Here is a 22,892-nt window from a genome sequence, read left to right on the forward strand (position 1 = left end):
TTTCAATAAGGATATTGAGAAGGTTGTTGATGATTATGGATATAACTGATTAAAGATGTTTACTATCTTGATATTATTATTTTGTCATTGATGTCAAGAAATTGATTTTCTAATTCAGTATGATGTTGCCATATCTTGAGAAGTATGATTTGAAGAGTATAAAGATGTCGGTAAAAGACACAGGAAAGAATATGATGAATAAGGGGATGAATAAGGTATTCAATGGGCAACTATTACCGAGTTAGACAATGATGAGATCATGATGTTTAGATTGTTTTGACATCATACATATGTTGTCAATTGTAAAGGTTAATACTATACTATGTTATCAAGCAAAGAACCTAGTCGGTAAACCCTAAGGTTATCGCTATCAGTTAATGAAGGCGGAATGTCTACCGAGTGAAGATTAGTATTCACCGAGTTGTTACCGAGTTGTAACTGAGCTATAATAGAATGCATTAAATGTCTACATGCGATATTTAATGAAGGAAGTTGATGAGCTGGAACTGTTTAAATGATTGGTGAGCCGTGCATGAAGTTTGTTAACGAATCTAAGGCAAAGGAAAGTCGGCATGAAGATCTATAGCTCAAATTGAACCGCAATACCCTGGCACAAGATCCAAGAAATGTATGCAAGTTCCAAGGTGGGGTAAAACATTTTTAGATCGAAAGATGCATTGAACCTGGACAAGATTGAAGATCTGATGGCTATGATTGATCATGGGAAATGTGATTAAGGAGATTAAGCGGTTACCTAATTGTTTATAAATAGGAAACTGTTGATAAACAATGTATGCGGGCAAGTGTATGCACAGGGATGCTACATAGTGATTATCGAGCACAGAAGCTTGAAGACCTATTTGAATAACATAGTATAGAAGCCCAACAGATAGACAAGATTAGTTCTATGTCTAGATTGTATTGAACAAATAGGAATATGCTTTAGCATTTTAGATGTGAAGTTGCAGATAGATTTTTATTACTGTTATTTTGTGAAAGTGACAGAAAATCTCTTAACCAAGTGGACTTAATAGTCTTATTTGTAAAACCCTCTAGCAAGGTGACATCCTGAATGAGTGTTTGAAATCCTTTAACAAGGTCACTTCTAACAAGGTGAAGATCCTAATAGATCTGAGGGAAATCCCTTAACTGGGTCACATCTAGCAATGTGTTTGTAATCTCTAACAAGATTTGCTTTTAACCGAGCATACTCTAGAAGAGTATATTTTTTAGTGGGTCCGAAATCTCATAGTTGTTTTTCCCTATTTGGGTTTCCACATTAAATATGGTGTTATGAGGTTTATGATGTTTATATGCTTTTGAGTTTGCATGTTTAACAGTTTTGGTTTTATTACTGCAGTATATGTTATCGAGGTTGAATTTGATGTTTTTATGGAAGATTAAGTTTGTATGATTCACCCCCCCCCTCTCATCTTGTTGGCTACTGGATCTATACTTACATTAAGTATCAGAACTATCATTCAATTGTTAGTCTACTTCAGATCAAACAATAAGATATGTTTCTCTAGCATTTTTTTTATATTGATCATGCATGATTAATCGTTGACTTTGAAACAAGACCATTTTTCAATGCCGTGTGATACTTTGTATCTAGCATGTGCAACGAGCATGGTTGAAGAATGTCTACAAGTATGCAACAAAGGAAAGAGCAATGGACATTTTTTTCCATTTAGGGTAGATAATGATGGCAATGCATGAAAGTGAAGAGTTCACTACTTAGCAAGTGCACAATTTCTTTGTTGAATTCACTGATCAACAATGTTTTCTAGAGTACTTCCATAACACATGGTGTCAAGATGGCCGTATTGGTGAGTTTTTCATTACCTTAGATTTTCCCTCCTAGACTTGTTAACTCTTTCATTGCGACAATTGTCACATTCGTTTGTTCGTTGACATATTCCTTTTTTTTCGTCTTTTGGGTAGAAATGTGGGCAAAAAACTTCAGGAATTTCCCTCACGCTAACCAGGACACAAATAATGCCATCGAATCATACCATGGAAAATTGAAGGTGCTGTACCTAAGAGACAATAAGATTATGTGCACAAGGAGGATGGACAATTTGTATTACAAGTTTGCCTATAAAGTGGAACCATTCTACAAGCAAAAGAGATTGTTGCAACATTATGGATTCATTAGAAACTATTGCGAACTAGCATGAAGAGGGCAAAGGAAATTCCTGACGTCGATTTTGTTCCAGATGACACGAATCCTGGTTCGTACTGGGTGAAAAGTCAGTCCTCTTGTAATTGGTACGTGGTCATGAAATGTGGTGATCACTTGTACATATGTGACAGTCCGTGGAGTTTGTAAGGAAACACATGCAAGCATGCTTTGAAGGTTGCTTCAATGGTCGAGAACTCATTTAATGATTCGCGTCTCCTGGGTAAGTCGATGTCAATTGCAATTCAACTTGTTTGGTTTGTCAATGTTTATGTATGGTAATTTAAAAGATCTATGTTTTACTCTAAGATACTATTTCATGCAGAACCTATTCCTATGTCAACTCCAAAATCTAATAACGTTAATGAACACCCATCACGTATGCTATTTGTCGATACCATTTCCAGTGCAGAAGCACATATAGAGGATGCTGACATCATGACATGGAATGAAGCGAGCACAAAGTTGAAGATGGTGTCGTGAACAATGCCACAGTCATTCAAAAAAAAAAAGGCATTTGTAGGTTGTGTGGAGAGGTTCATGGTTGATCTTGACAATTCTGGTGTCATGGCATTTGATTTTAGTCCCCATATCGATCCAGTCTCTACAAGTACCATTCGAATGTGGCCTTGGTTCAGTGCAATTAGGGATCATGGTTGGATTCAGAGGCAGCCTAGGCAGAATACAAGCATTGAGATCTTTGATGATGTTATGCATCCTGAGGCCTTTGAGTTCCCATTTGATGAAGCACCGGAACCGCACGTCCTTGCCACAAGTTCGGTTGTATCTAATACAGGTTGGTACACAATTGTATCACGTTTAAGTTGTTTCCAAAATGCCAATAATCTACCATGTGTAAGACAAGATGGTCAATAATTTACCATGTTGAAGATGAAAAAGGTCAATAATCTACCATGTTTAATACAAAAAATGGTCAATAATCTGCCATGTTAAACACAAAATAGTCAATAATTTGCCATGTTTAAGATGAAAAAGATAAATAATCTTCTATGTTAAAGACAAAAAGGTCAATAATCTTCCATGTTTAAGACAAAATGGTCAATACAGGTTGGTCCACAAGTGTGTCATGTTTAAGTGGTTTCCAAACATGTCAATGGTGCGCGTGCTTACTTAGTAGTTTTGTTTCGCAGTTGGTGAAAGTGAACCACAAACAGGCGTGACAATATTCACTACAACCTCAACATTTAGGCAGAGGAGTCCTCATTGACAATTGTCTTTTGACTTTGCTCAATCCAGACAAGGATCACATAATGACCCTCGCTAACACAACATTGGTATTATTGGTTTAGATTTGGATATGCGTTATTTATGTGTACCTTTGAAATCTGTGGATGACTACATGACATTTTCATATTCATGTCAACGATTAAGATGTGCTATATAAGTCACTCGATACATTTTTTTGCAAAGAATAACATGTCGCGTTATGCTACTTTGATCGTGAAACTTTTTTGTTTCGCTTTGCGTTGGAGGTGGTGATCGCTATTTTATCTGTATCGTATTTTAAACCATGTGTCAGTCATTACCTTCGTACTACTTTTTTCTTAGCTCCATGTTTAGCTTTTTATCTTTCAACATGTTTAGTAATATGGACTGGATTTGTTTGTTGTAATATTATTATAATGTTTTGTATTATTGTCCCCAATGTTTTTACACACTGTATCTTTCTCAACAGGTGCCATTTTAGATATTTGTTCACCTTCTACAAAGCAATGACAAACATGTACACCAACGACAACAGGAGGAAGTTTTAATTTCGATTCTGCCACTAAAATTTTTCAATATTGCGCCTTTATTTATCACCTTTATTGAATGCTATGGTTGAATAAGTAAGAATCTTATTGTATGAATATGTCTTACAATTAATGAATGGTTTAGTTAAATAACTAACACGCTTATTGTAGAAATATTTGTTGCATTTATTGAATGCCATTGTTAAATAAGAAGCACTCTTGTTGGATGAATGTGCAGGTCACACCAAGATATGGAAGAGCACAACCAAGAGGCTGCGCGGGTGAGGACACGTCCTCTCCTTAGCAATGGATGGCAATTGTAAAATACAAGATATCACTGTGAGGGAGGGTGAATCCGTGATTATAAATAATTTCAAACAATGTGTGCAACCGGTAGGATAATGAAAACACTAACAAGCAATCACACACAAGAGCACATCACATAACACCAGATATACAAGGAAAACCCAATGTGGGATAAACCCCGGTGAGAAATGCTACTGGAGATCTATTGCTTCAATCCAGCCTCACAGTGAAATAATAGTTATACAATGTTTAGGGCACCAACCCAAGGAGCACCAACCCCTAGCAATTTATGGGCACCTACCTAAAGGAGCACCAACCCCTATTCTATTTTGAGCACCAAATCAAAGAGCACCAACCCCTGCACCGAGCACCCACTCAGTGAAATAGAATGAGATATAAAATCAGTACAATGATAAACACTAGGTTACAAATGAGTTTGGTAACACCTGAAAACTATTCACTCTGTCGGTTAAACTCTTATCTGTCACACTACTTCTTTTCTACCGGTCCTTTGTTCTTACTATCTAAATCCTTTGCAACTCAGTTTCAGCCTTGCCGGATCTTCTCTGAAACTCACTTTTCTCTCCTTCACTCTCTGCTGCTCTCTTACCGGTTCAGGCACTACCGGTTTATCAAACTGTTAACCTCTATAACAATTTACCAGTTACCATAACCCTTGCCGGTTAAACCTTCCTTACCGGTTCTTCTCCAACTCTCAGTCGCTTCAATATTTTCTATTGCACTCAGACTGATCAACTCTTACCTTGCAAAGATTCACTGTACCATAAATCTCTCATCAAGCATCCTCTATCAACATCCTTAAGTTTTTGATCTGCATATTTATATATATGCTTTCCTGCCAAAAAAAAAACTCAAACTTGACGTGCTTAGGGTTTTCTTCACTGACCTTGATCTAAATCAAATCGGATTTTATCTTTTCCGAATCAGCAACTTGCAATAGTATAGCAAAAAGATATGTCCTCTTTTATTCTTCCTATGAACGTTTACTATATTTAGCAAACTAGACTTTGTTCATTAGTCTTGATTTTGCTAGTCAATAAATGATTTAGCAGTTTCCTTCTCCAGATCAACTAGATGATCAAATATCCTGCTTCAATGATAATGTCAAAGAATAAAATCTCTTCCCTTTGATCTTCTTTGAGTCGCAATCCTCTGCAACTGATCCGTGATTTATGCAGTCGACATTTAATGTGGACTTAGTCGACAACTACCTCATCGACACACCATTCACCTACCATTGCACGTTCGCCACATGGAGTCCATGTTGTTCACCTTGGCAATATAAATTGAGATTGACGAAAATTAGATTCAGACTCATCTCTGTTTTAGGTTAAATTAAATATTAAAATATAATATATTTCAAATTATAATTGAAATAATTATATAAAATATATAGAATTTATAAAAAGATTAAATTATACATTTTCTCTGTGTACCATAATATGGAACGAACCATTCAACAATGCAATTGGAAAATTGTGTACTAAAACTGGCATTACATAATATTTATGTCTGTGTTAAGAATTATGGTAAATATATCATGGATTTTACCCATTGAGTAATCTCTACTTTATGTTAATGGATAGTATTTTATGCTGTGGCCCTACTTAAACTTCTTCAAAATAGTACTGATTTTTGCTTTAATAAAGTTACTTAGAATCTTTTCTTTTTGTCAGATCCAGCCATGAGAAATTGTTTAATAAAAACCTTATAATATAATGTTTTACTACTTTTAAAAACTAATACTTATGGATGGCTACTGATAAAGACCAAAGTGAAAGATGAGACAGGGCCCGCTTCTATTTCATTTATCTCAATATAAGAAAATTAAAAGATAAAGGCATGGGAGGCGTCAACTCATAATGGAATCCTATGCTGCTCTACTGAAAATGTTTTTCTATAAAAGTCTTTAAAAGTTGCAGACAATTTTATCGTCATGTACAAGAAAGGAATATGGTAGATGAAAAAACAGCTTTAACCAATAATAAATTGGAGGACTTACATGTTTTTTTCTGAACAAATTAATGAATTCTGAGAAGAAAGAAGAGAAGAAACATAGCTTGCTAACATCTAAATTTGTCATTTTTTATCCAGTTGCTACAATAAGGGAAAAATGTTCTAAAAATGGTAGGATATGGATCGATATCTTGGGTTGCAGATGTCCCTAAATTGGCGGGGATGGCAGAAGAAAACTTTGACAGATTCAGAAACAAGGTAATCTTTGCTCTACAGAGTATTTAAGATATATTTTCATCCCACTTTTCTCACTTTTGTTATGTTATAGAAAAAAAATATCAGATCGGGAGATTGTTGTGCAGAGGAGTTGGGAAGATCTATTGGGTATTATGGTTCTCTTTCTACAAAATTTTCAGGTACGTGCCACACAATTAACAATTTAGTTCTATATGTTTTTTAATTTTTGAGGGGAAGTTTTTTTTTAAATGAATAGCAAATAAATTCTGGGTAGAATTTTTTGAATGATTGGCGTTTAAATATTGCCATCCTTTTCATGCTGGTCAATCAATGGTATATTTTAAAAGTGAGAACTTATCAGTTAGAATCTTGAGAAATTATTGTAAAACGCTTTACCATTCATACATATTTGTTTGCCAAAGCACCATTGTCTTTTTAGTTTCAAAACCTACGAGTATGGCTATGAACTAGCTTGGAAATGTAGAGCGACCAATACAGAAGAACTTCAGAGACATTAACTGGATATACCTTGATTAGAGAACTAACAGAAGAACTTGCTGAGCTATCGGATATAACTGGATTAGAGAATTAAGCAGACAAAAGTTTAGGCCTCTACTTAAAAATTTAGATTTTACTAATTTACAATTCAAAACAATAGTATAATAGCTTTTGACTGGAGCTATGAATCAGTGGGGACACAGTAGGGGGCCATCCCCATTACATATCTTTGAATTATTATTATTATGCTTGATTGGATTGGCTCCAAGACCTTTCCCATCTTATGGAAGGTCAAAAGTCTCCACAATAAGAATCCAGTGTTTTAACCAGTTAAGCTCAACCCTTTGAACTGCAATCTTATTTTTTAAATAGATGTCTCTCGTTAAAATCAAATTTCCAATCTTCATTTTTTACAAAGTTATTCACAAACCCATCAAGGACTATGCTTTCATCCTAAAAACTATGATTAAGATTATGTCCAGTGTTTGTGTATTATAGATGGAGTGTGATTCTGAAAGGGAGCGTATGGCATCTGCATATGTGAGAATATAAATTAATAAAACAAAGACATGAATTGCAAGGAAGAAAATTCTCTTAAAATATTGTTTTACTAGATCATTCTATACACCAGATGATCATTATGACTGTTGAAATGGACATTTTGGCAGCACTACAGAGAAAATTCTCTGAATTTGAATTTGTTTTCCTCTTTTTCGTCAATTATAATTCCAACTAAAGAAGTTAACATGTCTTTCTTTGTATGCAGCGGGATAAACGTGCGTGCGGGGTAAGAGATTTTGGGTTTCAAGGCTGAACCGCCATGTGATGGGATTGTACATAGATTGTGATTTAGATGACTACAAGATCATACTTACCACATGTGCGCTTATAAAATGTATGAAAGAGGGCATTGGAATGAATGTAGCGAAGGATTATGTAAAAATAAGTTCATGGATCCCAAGCAATCTTTTTGTTTAAAATGTTCTTACAATACAAATCCTGAGCTATGTTGATATTCATAAAGAGAATGTTTCAGGTCCATCCAATGAAAAGGACTTGGAACTGTTGGTTGATAACCAAATGGAATTGGAAATGGATGTGGTGAGACTCACAATGTGTGTTTTTGTGGATTGTGTTACGTCTGCAATGATCTTTGCTGGTACCAAGAGGAGGAGGATCAACATAATCATCTTGTCGATTCACATCATTACCGAAGTTTATGGACTGTAAAATGTCAACAGTTTTGAAGTAGAAAGAAAAAGCCAGAACAAGTGGAAAGAAGTCCTCAAATACTTTTTTTTAATCTATGTCAATTATATGAAATCAATAGTATTTTACATACATCATTTATGGTGATGCTTTTATTTAGATCTTCCATTTCTTTTGAAAATTGATTCTCTGTTTGAGTAGCATTATTTTTAATTTAACCATTAATTGATTAAAAATTTAAACTGTTTTTATTAGATGTATTTGTCATTAAGATTTGTTTTTAAAAATAAATTCTGTTTCAATACAAACATTAATTAATTTAAGATTTTGAATTGTTAAAATAATTATTTTGAATTTTTTTTACCGTCACTAATTACCTTATTTACATTAACAATATTAAATAATTATTTTATTTTAAGATAGAAATAATGATTCAAAGTTATAACACATAAATATGTAATAAAATAATAGAGTTGTCGGTGCCAACCATTTTGGTAAGGTTGGAAGAGGCAAGCTTTGCACCAGAGAAAAATCAGAGGAGATGTCAAGTGCATTATGCCCCCCACCTACTATAGTTGACTGCATCTATAGTGCCCTAGAAAACAGTAGGGGCAATCTACTTAGCCTTGAAGAAGTGGATTTGACATCTACAAAACACATATGGTTTGTTTGATTGGTAGAGAAATAAGTTGTACTTTACAATGGATGCAATCTTTTTATTTTTAAATCAGGAAGAGGGCAGAAAGGATGGTAAGTTAATGATCACTTTTCCTTTTCCTTTATTTATTCTTTGAAGCTAGGAGGAAGGCACAAGGGATGGTGAGGTGATGATCATACCTTGATTTTATGATAAATTATTTTCAATTGAAATGTGGAAAGATTTTAACTATAAGGAACATCTTTTAGGTTTTTAATTCATTACACAAATATATATCAATATAAGTTAATTATTTGGTTATGCGAGTAATGATTAAGAATCACTACTATTAAAAATTAAATATAAAGGGAATTAAGGTATTTAGTTGCATGCATCTAATATAAGTTTATCAAATGATATATATTTGAAATGTAAATATAAGTTAATTGTGTAAACATTTAAATCGTTCAAAGTGATAATTACAAGAAATGCATTATGTAACAAGTAAGTGAAATGTTTTGAATAATCATCAAGGTGTATACCTTTATATTTAAATTAGGCAAATGAATAATGCTAATGTCACCTTTATTGGTTAGAAGCATTCATGTAATCACGTATGATGCTAGAGAAGGCATATGCCTCCAATATGGCTTCAAGAATGTGAGTACACAATAGGTTCTTAGTGATAATAAAGATCTTGATACATGACATAACATGTAATTGATGAAGTGGGAAAGGTTATGGCTTGTGTCCCCAATACAACTCTTAGAACATGGACAAGTCATGTGAGTACACTATGGTAGGGGATGCATGATGTATGACACTCCTCAATGTGGTAGGGTGACTCTTAAAACATGGCTAGGTTATGCAAGTGCAACATTAGAGAATGTAATAGAGAACTTGCTAGAATGATTGCCAACATAGGTGAAATAGTCTAATGAGGTGCAAAAAGTGTAATGAGTTTGAATCATTAACAATGTGTAATTTTGTTGTTTATTTATTATTGAGGACTTTTTATAAACGTTAAGATCTATGTCACTAGGCATGAGCTTCAAATAAATCTACATAAATGATTTCTCCAACTCTTCTAGTAGTAACATATAATGTTCTTTTTTAACAAATTCCACTACATTATACTCCAAAATTTACTTGATTATTTGTTTCTTTATCAATTTGCATATATAAACATTCTTTTTATATCCTTTAATTTGAACAAATACAATTGATAATTCAAACATTATCTTTAAATTTATCTTCTACATTAAAAAATAAAATATTAGAATTTTTTTTTGTGATTCTACCTGTGCCAATAGTATTTTCTCAAAATGCCTAATTTTTTTTCGCTGATGTCATTGAGTATGCTTTTTATTTGTATAACCATGCCCATAACCACTACCATGGATTATTCTTCACCCATTTAAAATATTTAATGACTACCCTCTTCTTTCTTGAGTATTGTTGAAGTTGATTCCTTCTCTAGTTTTGGTCTTTGTTTCAAAAGCCTACATCAAGTTTTTTGTACTTTTGTTCAATGTAATTTCATGAGATCATAATGATGCTTAACCAAATCCAACCTTGCTTATTTTAAATATTTTCTCTTAATTTTAATTACCACAAAACTATGTTTGATTCCTAGCAATCTAACTACCTTTTTAGAAATTACTTGATTTGTAATGGTTTTTCCATGACTATCCAATTGATTTATGAAACTTTGAATTCAAATATAAACTTTCAATTACCTTCTCATTTCCTACATTTTAAGATTCTCAAATTCTCTCTATAGATTTTAATCAATGTGGATTAACTTTGTATGTGCCTTGGAAAATAGATTACATTGTGTCTCATACTACCTTGGAATTTTTCACAAGGAACATTTTTCTAATAAAATTCAAGAATAAATGTTCTAATAAAATTCAAGAATAAATGTTCACATCTAAACAATATAAGTTAAAAATTTCCTAGACATGTTTTATTTGTTTATTCCTTTTTATTTCTTTATTGCACTAATTACTGGTCCCAATTGTCTCTTTTCATAACTATCAATCTTGCATAAAATTTCTTCAATGTCTTATCATGTTTTTTCCTTATTTCTTTTACTTGCTAAATTTCAATAATATTTCAAATTTAGCTTTGTTGTACCAATGTATTAACCTCCCTTCCTCTTTTATGCCCTTACATTCTCCCATTCCTAGCCTCCAATTAAGTTTCACACACTTCAGGGAATTTCAAATTACACATTTCTTCTCATTCCCTTCTTCCTCTCAATGCCCAATCCTTCTTTATTCTAAATTCCCTCAACCCTTACTTCCCTTCTTAAATCTTGTGGAATTTTGGGGGTCATCCAAACTTCTCCCAATTATTGTCTATCTCTAGATCTCACAACCTCTCATCCTTCCATACATCCCCCTATTCCCACTCCCTTTGTGGTCTTCTAGGTTTCTAACAAACCTCTTTCATTTCCTCTCCACCTCTAGACATACAAACATCTAGTTCCTTGATCTTTTCACTCATTTATTTCACTTCCCTTTTTAAAGAATCTTGTTGTACTTCTTTACTTCCCCTAGTCCTTCCTTATATTCTTTTTAATTGTTCTATATGGTTTTCTTGCACTAATTTCAATAGCAATATTGCACTATTTCTAGATTTCATGGATGATTTTAAAGGTTCACTAACTTCTTGAATTCCTAACAAGTTCTATTTCTTTCCACTTCTCACACCTTCTCAAATGTTTTTAAATTCATCAAAGTGCTAATAAATTAAGAACTAGAGATTTTATAAGTTTTCAAACCTACTAAAACAGTGATGAAGTTTCAATTTTTTAAAATGGTCAACAAGTTTTGGTGAACATTTATATTTTGCCTAGGTCTACTTCCACTTTTGAATCAAACTTATTTAAATTTTCCCATGCTCTTTCTTCATTTATTTAATCCTTTTTGGAGTTCAAGATGAGTTTAAACTTCTAGTTCTCCATTAGAATATCCTATCCTATCCTCTAGTTCCACTTCTTTTACCTACATTTTTTTTTCCAAATCCTTCCTTTTATCACTTTATCCTTTGATGGAATTTTGGTGGAATTTTGAACTTCCATCCCCATGTCTATTACTAACTTCTAATTCTATAATGAACCCTTACATCTCTTGTTTTAAGCTCCCATCTTGCATTGAAGTTCCATGTTTCTTCCAAATTACCTTTGCCAACTAGACCTTCTCAAAATACCATCTATAATTGATTTTGTTAGGATAAGGTGACATTAACCTTGAAATTCCATGTTATTTCCATGTCTCTCCATGATCCTTTAAAGGTGTACTTGGACAATTAAGAACATCTTAGAAAAATATTTAACATAAAATTTATTTATCATATTCTAATTGCATTCATAGAGGAAGGAAAAGATCAATGGTGGAGGTTACAAACAATAATTAAAGATTCCTCATACTTGAAATCCAATTTACAAATGAAGAATCATCATTGATTAGTAGAACTATTTCTCATTGCATGTTGGGCATGAAGTTATGCATGCCAACTGTCATGAATATTGAGAGGGGGGAGAATAAGTATTTACTTAAACTTAAACAATTCTATTTGCAAATTAAACATCAAATTAGATTTACCAAAGAGAAGATCTGAAAGAAAAGGATGTATCGCAATATTTCACACAAGGAAACCAAGATTTTTATGTGGAAAACCTAATAAGAGAAAAACCACAGTGAGAGTTATCTCACAATATATGAACAAGTATTACAATGTTGTTTTAAGGCTCACTTCCTAGGCAAGCACATTTCTCCCTAAAGGACTTCTTGAACAAGATACAAGGGCGTGCTCAAGGTAGGATACATCAAGATTACAATGAATAAAAAAAAAAAAATATGAACTTGAATTGCTATAAGAATACATATGTCATATGTGGATGTTGCAATCCCTTTTTGACACTTCATCTAACTGAATTGATACCCATCACTGAATGATTTGCTCTTCTATATTTATTTAATTATTTTATCCTATGTTTTTTATTAATTAAATAGATTTTTATTTATTTAATTAATTCACTTATCCTCTTCTACCCTTTCCCTATTTAAATAAATATTCTTATTTATTTAAATTATCCTTTCCCTAAATCAAATAAATATTTTATTTATTTAATTGGCCCCACTCTTGCATTAATTAAATAAATAAATTAATTCATTAGCTTTTTCCATCCATGACACTTGTCATTCATCTCTTAATTTACCTTTAATCAACTCCCTAATATTTTCCTATTTTATATACCTACCCTCTAATCCGAGCCAACCATTTATCCCTCCACCTCTTAATCCTAGGCCTCCATTTCTAGGGTGCTCTCTATAAAAGAGGATCCTTTTATCCTTATTTATCCCTAATAACTTAATGCGAATCATAATCCTAACACTCGTGTGAATCCTCATAGCGATCAAGCGTCTACACAACCACAATCCATTCTTTATTGAGCTCTTGTGCAAACATAAAATATGAGAGCAACAATATCAAGCAAGATCAATGGAGATCAAACCCTAATGAACATGTGAATGGTATAATCTTTCATATTTGTTGTTTTGCATATTTTTAGGTTCCTCATTGGTGTATGGTGGATTTCATTGCAAAACTAGGGTTTTATGTGGTTGAATCTTATTTAGTTTTACAACACTTAGAATTCCCAATTCATCGTACATATTTTGGCACACCCAGTGGGACCTAGTTCCTAATTTTTTAACGTTTTAGTGTTGTTTAGTGTTTTCAGATTTGCAGGCTTGACATTTGCGATAATTTTGATTCTTATTATGTCCATGATTCATCCTGTCATGTTTACAAATTTTTGTTGCATTTTTGGATTGTAGGTTTTGACAGGTTTTATCTTGGGGCATCTAGGGTCGTTCCTATCGCGTTTCTAGCAATTATTGTCACATTTTTGGTTCATCCTATCATGTATTTGGTTTCTAAGTTTTTCTACATTATTTGGTTCTAGCACGCCTGTAGATTATATTATTGTATTTTTGTTAAATCATACTATGTTTTTTATTATTGTCATTGCATCTATGGTCTATCCTACCGCATTTCTAGATTTGACTATTTTTTTTGTTTGCTTGGGTCTTTTTACAGTTTTGTTAGTTTTTGTCATATCTGTGGCTTGTCTTGTTGCATCTAGGGTTTAGGAGATTTTGTGTTTTTTCTAACTTTTAAGGTTTTTTTTGGTCTGTTTTGTCGTGTTTTGTCTCGCAAGTTTGCTTGAAGATTGAAAATCTTAAAAATCATTTATCGAAGGCCCCTCTTGATTTTATATTATTATCTAATCTTTATGGTTGCAGGTTGGGGTAAATTTTGAAAGTACTAATACATTTGTGCTTGCAAGGGTAATTTAGGAGAGTTTTTTATTATAATATTAGAAACACTTCCATTGGTGCACTAAAAAGAACATTTGTTTAAAGTGTTTGGGGCACTTGCCCAATTTTTTGTAGAACCCTAAGGCATTTAATGAAAGTATCATCTCCCTTCACCTTTGCGGATCTTGGGTGTAAGAGAAATCATTAAGAATCTCCTTTTTGTAGAGGGCCTGCCTCCCGGAGCATTCGTGCGAGTGAGAGGGAAGGAATCAAGCGGCACTTTCCTCCGATCTGCTATATGAATAATGTGGGTGTGATGAAAGTCATCATTCACCTAGTGTAATTTTTCTATACCGATATATGTTTTCCCCAATATCCTTGTAATGCGTAGAATCCCTTTATTTCAAAGGGTTGTGAAGCCTCTTAACTGAGTGAACCATCGCATGTATAGACACTAGTTTACCTTGGATTGTGACTAAAAACCTTAAGTAGTGTCCCACCCTATTTTTGTCTGAACATCATGTTAGCTTTAGTGTAAGGGGGATGGCTAGCTTTCCCCTCAAGATACTCACCATAAGGCTCCCTTGAGATGAGACAAAAATCCTCGTCTTAGCATAAGCTGCTTGTAGCTTTTTTGGGAGAGGGTGATTGGGTCATCCTTCTAGTCTTAGAGGCCCCTACTTCTCGTCTCATGCAAAGACAAAATAGTGCACACACCCATTAAGGTGTCTCTACATTTGAGTCAACAAAGATTCCAAGATGTGGGTTGGATTTATTGTCATGAGACTTTGACATTAGGGCTAAGAATTTTTTGAAGTGTATTTGATTATGTTAAGACCCATGGAAATTGGGTTGTTTTGGCCTATTGAAAATACACATTGCACTCATATTTTGGACGACAACACCTTCTGCATTGTGTCTTCTTGTTTTTTCTATTTTCTTGCAATAAAAAACATCAAGATTAAGATTTGGTCACTTTTCAACCTTTAAAATTTGGACAGAATTGAGATTTTGCCAAAAACACATATGTGTTCACTTTCAGCATGTATACGATTAATCTGGTCATGTTTATGTTTATTTTCAATGTGTTTTTACTCATCTTGTCGCGTCTATGCATCTTCTTGACGCATTTACAGATAGAATTAAAACAACATTATCAATTAAGAAAACATGTTTCTAATTCATCTTGGTGCATCTACATCACTTTATGGTGCGTTTCTAGAACATTATACTATGTTTTTGGACAAACTGTGATTTACATTGCAACTGTGAAACTATGTTTTTGGAATTTGAAACTGTGTATTTGAGACATTCTGATGCATCTGTGGATTCATATTGCATATGTGGTTTAGAGATTTTAAAAGCTTCTAGGGTTGATTCCATAGGATTCCATTTAGCGAACCATCATCTTTTCATGGATTTTTCATTCACTTTCAAACATTTTCAGACTTCATTTTTAAAAGTCTCATTCACATACTTCAACTAGAGTCAAAAGGTTGTTAGCAATCCTTATCTTATCTCGCAAACACATCACATACTTTTCTAGGTGGTTCTCGCATCAGATTTATCATCTTGGGTACCGTTTAGGCATTTTGAGTTAAGGTCAACTTACCCCATAGGAGTTTATCATCTCCTAGGAAGCCAAACCTTGCTTAGATCATCACATTTATCTTGGAACAATATTTTAGGACATTGCAAGACAACCCTAGATTCATTTTCCTCTTCACAAACCTCCTCATCTTTCATAATTTTCATATTCTTGGACATATTCCATTTTAGTAAAGGTCTTTTCATGGTTGAAACTCGATCCAAAAGGTCTAGAAGATAAGCTAAAGAAGCTCAAAGTTCTTAAAACATAAAAACATATGAGTTTGATGAGGAATAATTTTACAATGCAGGAACCTTTGAAAATCGCAGTAACACATGTAAGAATTTGACAATGAGTCCTTTACTACCATAGTGATTCAGAATCACATATCCAATGAATGATTTAATAGATTGGTTGAAATGATTATGAGAAGAAACCACCAACACTTTTTATACATGTTAATTCAAGATGGTGTAAGATTACCCCATGAGTTTGATGTGACAAAAATTTTGGAAGAGGATCCCAATCAAGTTAATGGTAATGATCTGAGTCACCTTCACCCCTATTTCAAAATCCTAAAGAGACCCATACTCATGCTTATACTAATAATGATAGATACACTCATGAACAACCTCATGCATTACTTTCCAAGGACAAAGGAATACCAATGCTTATACTCAACAACAAGAGAATACTCAAGATCATGACAATACTTATACAAGGAGACCGCTTGTCATATTTGATGGTCATACCCAAGATCATTCTTACAATACCAATTACACACATGGTCATGATACATATAATTGCCTTAGGCCTAGTGCACCTCATCATAATACTATACTAGGTGGATCATACAATAATTACATTCCTCCACCACCTGAGTACACATATGACCAATATAATCCATACATGCAATATATCCCTCCTCCTCCACCCGGTGGCTCAGGCATGGGAATACCCCAAATAGACAAAGCACCACCTAGCAGTGATTTGCAATAGTAGATTAAGGAATTGCAACAACAAATCACAAGTATGCAAACACCAACAAAAGACCACACAATTCATGACATATGTCCTTATCCATTTGATAGAAGCATAATGATGCCTCCTTTTCCTCCACATTTTGTGGTACCTAGGTTTGATAAGTATAGAGGAAAAGGAGATCCCAAGGCACACATTAGATATTTTTTCACAACTTGTATAGAGTTGGTGAGAGAGGACTCTTGATGAGATTATTTCTACAAAGTCTAAGTGGACAAGCCATGGAATGGTTTTCACAACTTCCGCTTGGGATGAAGTCATGGGGTGAATTGGGAGAGGCCTTTATACAAAATTTCTCATACAACATTGAATGTGAAGTATCAATGACCACTTTATGCAATAAAAAATAGAAAAATGGAGAATCTTTTGTGTCATTTTTACAATGATGGAGAAGTTTGGCTAGTCGATGCGCTTCTCAAATTTCATAAAAGAAAATGGTTGAGATGTTTACCCAAAATGTGAACAAAGACATTGGATATGAACTTCAAAAATCATGTTCATCTGCCTTCAAGGATGCCATTTAAAAAGGTCTATTTGTTGAGAAGGTCCTCATTGAGCAAGGCACCATCAAGTTATTCAAATAAAACAAAGATGATTCTAATGGCAAGGACAAACCCCTATTTTGGAATAACAACAAGAATACTATCAATGATGGGGGCGTGGATGCTAATATGGTAAAACCAAAGATAACTTTTCCTAGTGCTAGTTCATCTCATAATCAGGTAAATACACAAAGAGCACCAAGACCTCCAAGGAAGTACACAACTTTGGGAGAACCAATTGAAAGCGCATTGAAGAAGTTGGTTGCCAACAATCTCATTACAGTACCAAATCATCAACCATTTGAACCAAGGGTAAAACCTTCATAGTGGAATGATAGTGAGTTTTTTGAATATTACAAGAGAAAGGGATATAAGACTAATAATTGTCACAAATTAAAGAATCTCATTCAATATCTTATTGGCCATGGCACAATAGAAGTTGATGGCCATACTTCCAATGAAGAGCATGCTTTAAGGAACCATTCCCAAAACATGACAAGAGAAAGGCCCCTAAGATAGACAATAATGCCAATTACACTAATGCGGCCTATGATTACATTGCTAATCACATTACCGAATTGAACAATCATGTGTCTACCATAACCATAAAAGGCAAAGCCCATGAATGCATTGTCAACACTAGAAGGGATAAAGTTACTGTTAGAGTAAATGTAATTTTACTTAATTAGTTTAATTAAGTCACCTTTTATTCCTTCTTCAGATTCTCTTAGTTATGCATTGTATGTATTTAATAATTATTCTAATTATTAAATACATTCTCATTTAGGGTTGCACAATCTCCTGTTATAAGGATTGTATTATTTTTTTTTTCATTCACTCTGAATGATAATCTTTTTCTTCAAAGCCATTATTGCTTTTTTGCCTCCATTCTTCTCTTGTGACAGGTATTTTACTTGCAGGTGTTCTTGGGACCTCTGAAGTTGTATTTCTCAACTTCTCCATGGTATCAAAGCCTATATTTGTTGCTACTTGTTCTTGATTTTTCAGAAGAATTTTTTGGAGGCTATGGTTTCAAGATTTTCAGTTTTTTTTAAAAATTTGAATCTAGGGTGCTTCTTTGTTTATGGGAATTTTGGGCTCAAACAAACCTCACGGTTGAGCTTAGAACACCCAAAAAATCCCATTTTCATATAAAATTTGTCCAATTTGGACAACTTTGGCCCCTACAATTTTTTTTAGTTTTTTGCCCTTTTGGGTGCGCATTTCGAGAAAATAAAATAAAATATTTTTGTGCAGTTTAATAGCGTGCCCAGGACAATGCGGTCTCCACCTTGCTATGGTCATGACATTGGTCACCGAAACTGCTACCGCCGACGGTTTACTCACCGCTATGGTAACTGCCACCAGCAACGGTGGACCCTGCCGCGGCTAGTAGCAGTGGTAACCACCACCAGCAATGGTGATAACCATCAGCGATGACCGCCACCACCAACCAACCCGCTAGCTCCACTGGCAGCTCCGCGCAGTCACCGCCAGACCCTTCTTGAATTTGTTTTTGATAGGGGGGTCATTTTTTTGTCATAACTTGGGTAAACAGAGTCGGATTTTGGCAAATGAATAGGCACCGGAAAGATCTCTTCGAGCTCTTTTCAAATTTGGAGGTGAGGTTTGTATATTTTTTTATTTTGTTCTTGTTTTTTTCCGTCAAAGTCAGAGCTTTTTGTGCACTCCAGGAGCCATAACTTGGGCAAACAAACTCCTTTTTCGGCAAATGAATAGGCGTCGGAAAGGTCTTGGAGAGCCCTATTCAGATTTGGGGTCCATTGTTCCAGAATTTTTACCAGGTACACATGATATTATCTGAAGAATTTTTTTTGCTCTTTCTTTTCTTTGTGGCTCTCAACTTTTCTTTGTGGCTCTCAGATTGTACTAGGGTTTGGTTTTTCATTTTGTGGGGGGTGTTATTTTATACTTTCTGTAATTTAATTCAAAAAATTAAAACACCAAAAACTTAGAAAAAACCCCATTTTGCATCCTCTATCTAGTCTAAAAGATCACTTAATTAAAACAAATACACAAGAGCAGGTACAGGTACACATGGCAGATTCTTCAGTTGAGCTTCTTACATCACATAATTATCACCTCTGGAAAACTCATATGACGAGGCTTCTCAGATCAAGAGGGTTGTGGTCCTGTTTGGAGGAGGCTCAGCCTCAGTTGCAGCATCCCTTTGAGAATCTTCAACACATGAATAAGATGGATGAGGCTATGGGTGTCATCTCCTTACGTGTTTCAGACAACTTGCTTTTCACATTAATTAATTTAAGATTTTGAATTGTTAAAATAATTATTTTGAATTTTTTTTACCTTATCATTAATTACCTTATTTACATTAACAATATTAAATAATTATTTTATTTTAAGATAGAAATAATGATTCAAAGTTATAACACATAAATATGTAATAAAATAATAGAGTTGTTGGTGCCAAACATTTTGGTAAGGTTGGAAGAGGCAAGCTTTGCACCAGAGAAAAACCGGAGGAGATGTCAAGTGCATTATGCCCCCCACCCACTATAGTTGATTGCATCTATATGTTAGGATTCCCAAAGATACTGAGAAGGGGGGGTGAATCAGTATCTTGCCATTTAATAGGTTTTCTAATCTTATTAAACAAATTGCATTTCAAAATAGTGTACCGGTAAATTAGAAATAATGCAGTAAATAAGATCAATAACCACAACATAGAAAGCACACCATAACACAATATTTTTAATGAGGAAACCCAGTGTGTGAAAAACCTTGGTGGGATTTGTGACCCACAATATTCACTCACTGGCCAATAAATGAATATTACTTACAATAGGGGCTTGCACATGCAGGAAGGCCAACTCATTGCTTAATTACAAAAAGGAAGTCTCACCGACTTACAAAAATGGATTATGCGAATCCAATATCATTTACTATTTCGGTTCAACATCTGCTATGCCAGGTTCAGTATCGGTTTAAGCTCATACAACTTCCCTAAACCTTATTCCAAAATCTGCTTTAATATCCGCATGTTCGCATCTGCTTATTACATTCCATACTTACACAAATGATCTACAAGATCTCATACTTATATGAGTCCTATTACAATTTGCTTGTCGGCTTACAAAAAGATTTTACAATTAAATACAAAATAAAATCCTGTCGGTTGGGGTGCCGGTAATCATCTTTGCCGGTGCCTACCGATGCCATAGGATTGTAAGGTTGCCATCAATGAAAATAACTTCAATCACCTACAATTTCTCATTGGAGTGTGCATTTTCCAACAATCTCCCCCTTTGGCATTAATGGCAACGCTCATGAGAAAAAGTGAAAATTGTATCCAAAATGTGTTGTCCAAAAAAATATCGCCAAAACCGTGTGCTCCAAAATTGTGTGCTTCCCCTGAGTAGATGATGTCTTCTCCCAATCATTTTTCTCATTCTACTACTCCCCCTTTGGCATCAATGACAAAGGCTATCAATTAATATCAATTGAGTGTAGTTCTTGTTACGATCCTTGTAATCGGTGGGTTACACGCTGATATAGATCCGCTAATGCAAAATTCAAGCTGTTAGTGAACCTCTCACTATCCTTCAATGTTGCTTCTGTCCTTTGGATGATACTGGTGAGTATGTGCATTTGCTCTTCCGGTGTATTAAGTCCTAGAACAAGTGCCTCAGAAATCTCTTTTCTCAAAGAGATGAGGATGTCTAGTTTTAGACCAAGTCTGCATTTGAGTTCCTTAGCTTTGTATTTTATTCTTTCCTTCTCCTTCTCCAATTTCTCAAGTTTCTCCTCAAAACCTGTTATTTCCTGCTCTATTACCGATATGGGTTTTGATGAACCAATGAGATTGTCAGCTATATCATTTATTTCTTTTTGTACTATGCTGATTTCCTTGTCAATATCCACTGTCAGAAGATCAATGTTGCAGGTGTCTTTGTACAACTCCTTAAATTTCGTTAAAGTTTTTTTTAGTGCCGGTAGGAGGGTGTCAATGTGTTCCATGCACTTCTTTATTGTCTCTTCAAAGAATTTTTCTTTCCCTTTATTCATTTTCTCACTGAATGTCTCCTAATTAATCTGATCAACTGTCAAAAGATTGCCGGTGATGTACTTAGACAATGTGTCTAGTTGACTCAAAGAATCTTTATTTTCCACATTGCACTTGGGTGCAATTAGTTTCAATAAAGGAATTGTGTCATCAATTGCCTTATATGCCTGTGTATTACACTGTGATTTTCTTGATGGAATCCAATAATACCTCTGTTACATTTATCGGTCTAAATTCTGTTAAGGAGGAACCAGATGACTGTCCAACTACCTTAACGATCTGCAATCCACTGGTGTGAGTAACCTCTTTGCTTATGTTGACCTCTGGTAGGTCAGTTTGAGTCTGCATTTCTACTAGAAAAGGTTTGGGTTTCTCAGCTGCTGTCGGTGGCATTGTCTCTATCTGAACCTTTTCTTCTTCATGTTTCTTAGAATGTACCTCTGTCGGTTTCTCTATGCTTTCCATTGCCGGTTTCTCTGATTGTGTCTCAATGTTAACTATCGGTTTTTTTTTATGTACCTCTGAACTGTCTACTTCCGGTATCTCAATAGATTTATCAGCAACCGATTGCTCTGTAGGTTTTTTAGTGTGTACATCAGTGGTATCTATCTTTCTAGTATCTAGGGGATCAATTGATTGTTTAGTATGTGTTTCAATCATAATCTCAACATTTCCAACTATATCCTCAACATTTGTCTCAATTGCAATTTTTCTGCCGGTGGCTCAGTTGCCACATGTCTTTTCTCAGTTGTTTCCTTATCAACCACAATGTTGACTTCTTGTGTGTCAATATTCATGGTATACAACACCTCTGAATCAGGATTGGTGTCTTCATGTGTTGTCTCCATACTCTCAACATTATCTGTTACCGGTGGTGTATCAACAGTTTGTGCCGGTGGAGTATTAGAAGGAGGTGGGGGCAAGTTATTTGTTACCTTTATGCTCGGAGGACCACCTACCTTGCCTTTACCTTTATCTTTTTCCTTTTGATAAACTCTAAAAGTCTTTGGTCATTTAAGTTCTTCTTGCTTTTCCTTCTCTACAAAGAAGATATCTCACTTGTTCTATGTCTCTTCAGTGATCTCATTTACTCTGTTAGCCATTAATGCTACATGTAGGTGACCAGTGGAAAATACAATCCTATTTGCCTCACTTATCAGTTCATCAATCTCTTCTGCTGATTTTACTGGGTGAATTGCAAGTAATTTTTCTACCTTAATCTTCTTATCTAGTTCCACAATTGCTAACCTTTTTGCATCTAACCTTCTGTACAAGTCACTAGGTAGATCATCTACAACTTCTATAAAAAATTTCATATAAATATCTAAGTGTAGAATAACACTATTTTTTATGCTTTCCTTTTCTTCATTAGTGAAAGTGTTATACAACTTGTTGACATTTGACAAGTTTCCATCTTCAGTTATTTCATTCAAAATATTATCAAGTGGGGGGATAACTTGTTTTTCCTTCTTCTTTCTGGGTGTTATTTTCTTTGCCGGAGGCCTTACTGCCTATTGTTTCCTTCTTTTTCCCTTTGGTGTAG

The 22,892-nt window shown here is 34.3% G+C and overlaps 1 long non-coding RNA gene across 1 annotated transcript; it reads left to right on the plus strand.

Moving 5' to 3' along the window:
• Positions 1 to 6,231: 6,231 nt before the first annotated feature.
• LOC131874779 (uncharacterized) lies at positions 6,232 to 8,246 on the plus strand. Its single transcript, XR_009372153.1, has 3 exons — positions 6,232 to 6,477; positions 6,548 to 6,635; positions 7,721 to 8,246. It is a non-coding gene; the product is annotated as an uncharacterized LOC131874779 (long non-coding RNA).
• Positions 8,247 to 22,892: the final 14,646 nt, after the last annotated feature.

Source organism: Cryptomeria japonica, chromosome 4, assembly GCF_030272615.1.
Source record: "Cryptomeria japonica chromosome 4, Sugi_1.0, whole genome shotgun sequence".
NCBI lineage: Eukaryota > Viridiplantae > Streptophyta > Pinopsida > Cupressales > Cupressaceae > Cryptomeria > Cryptomeria japonica.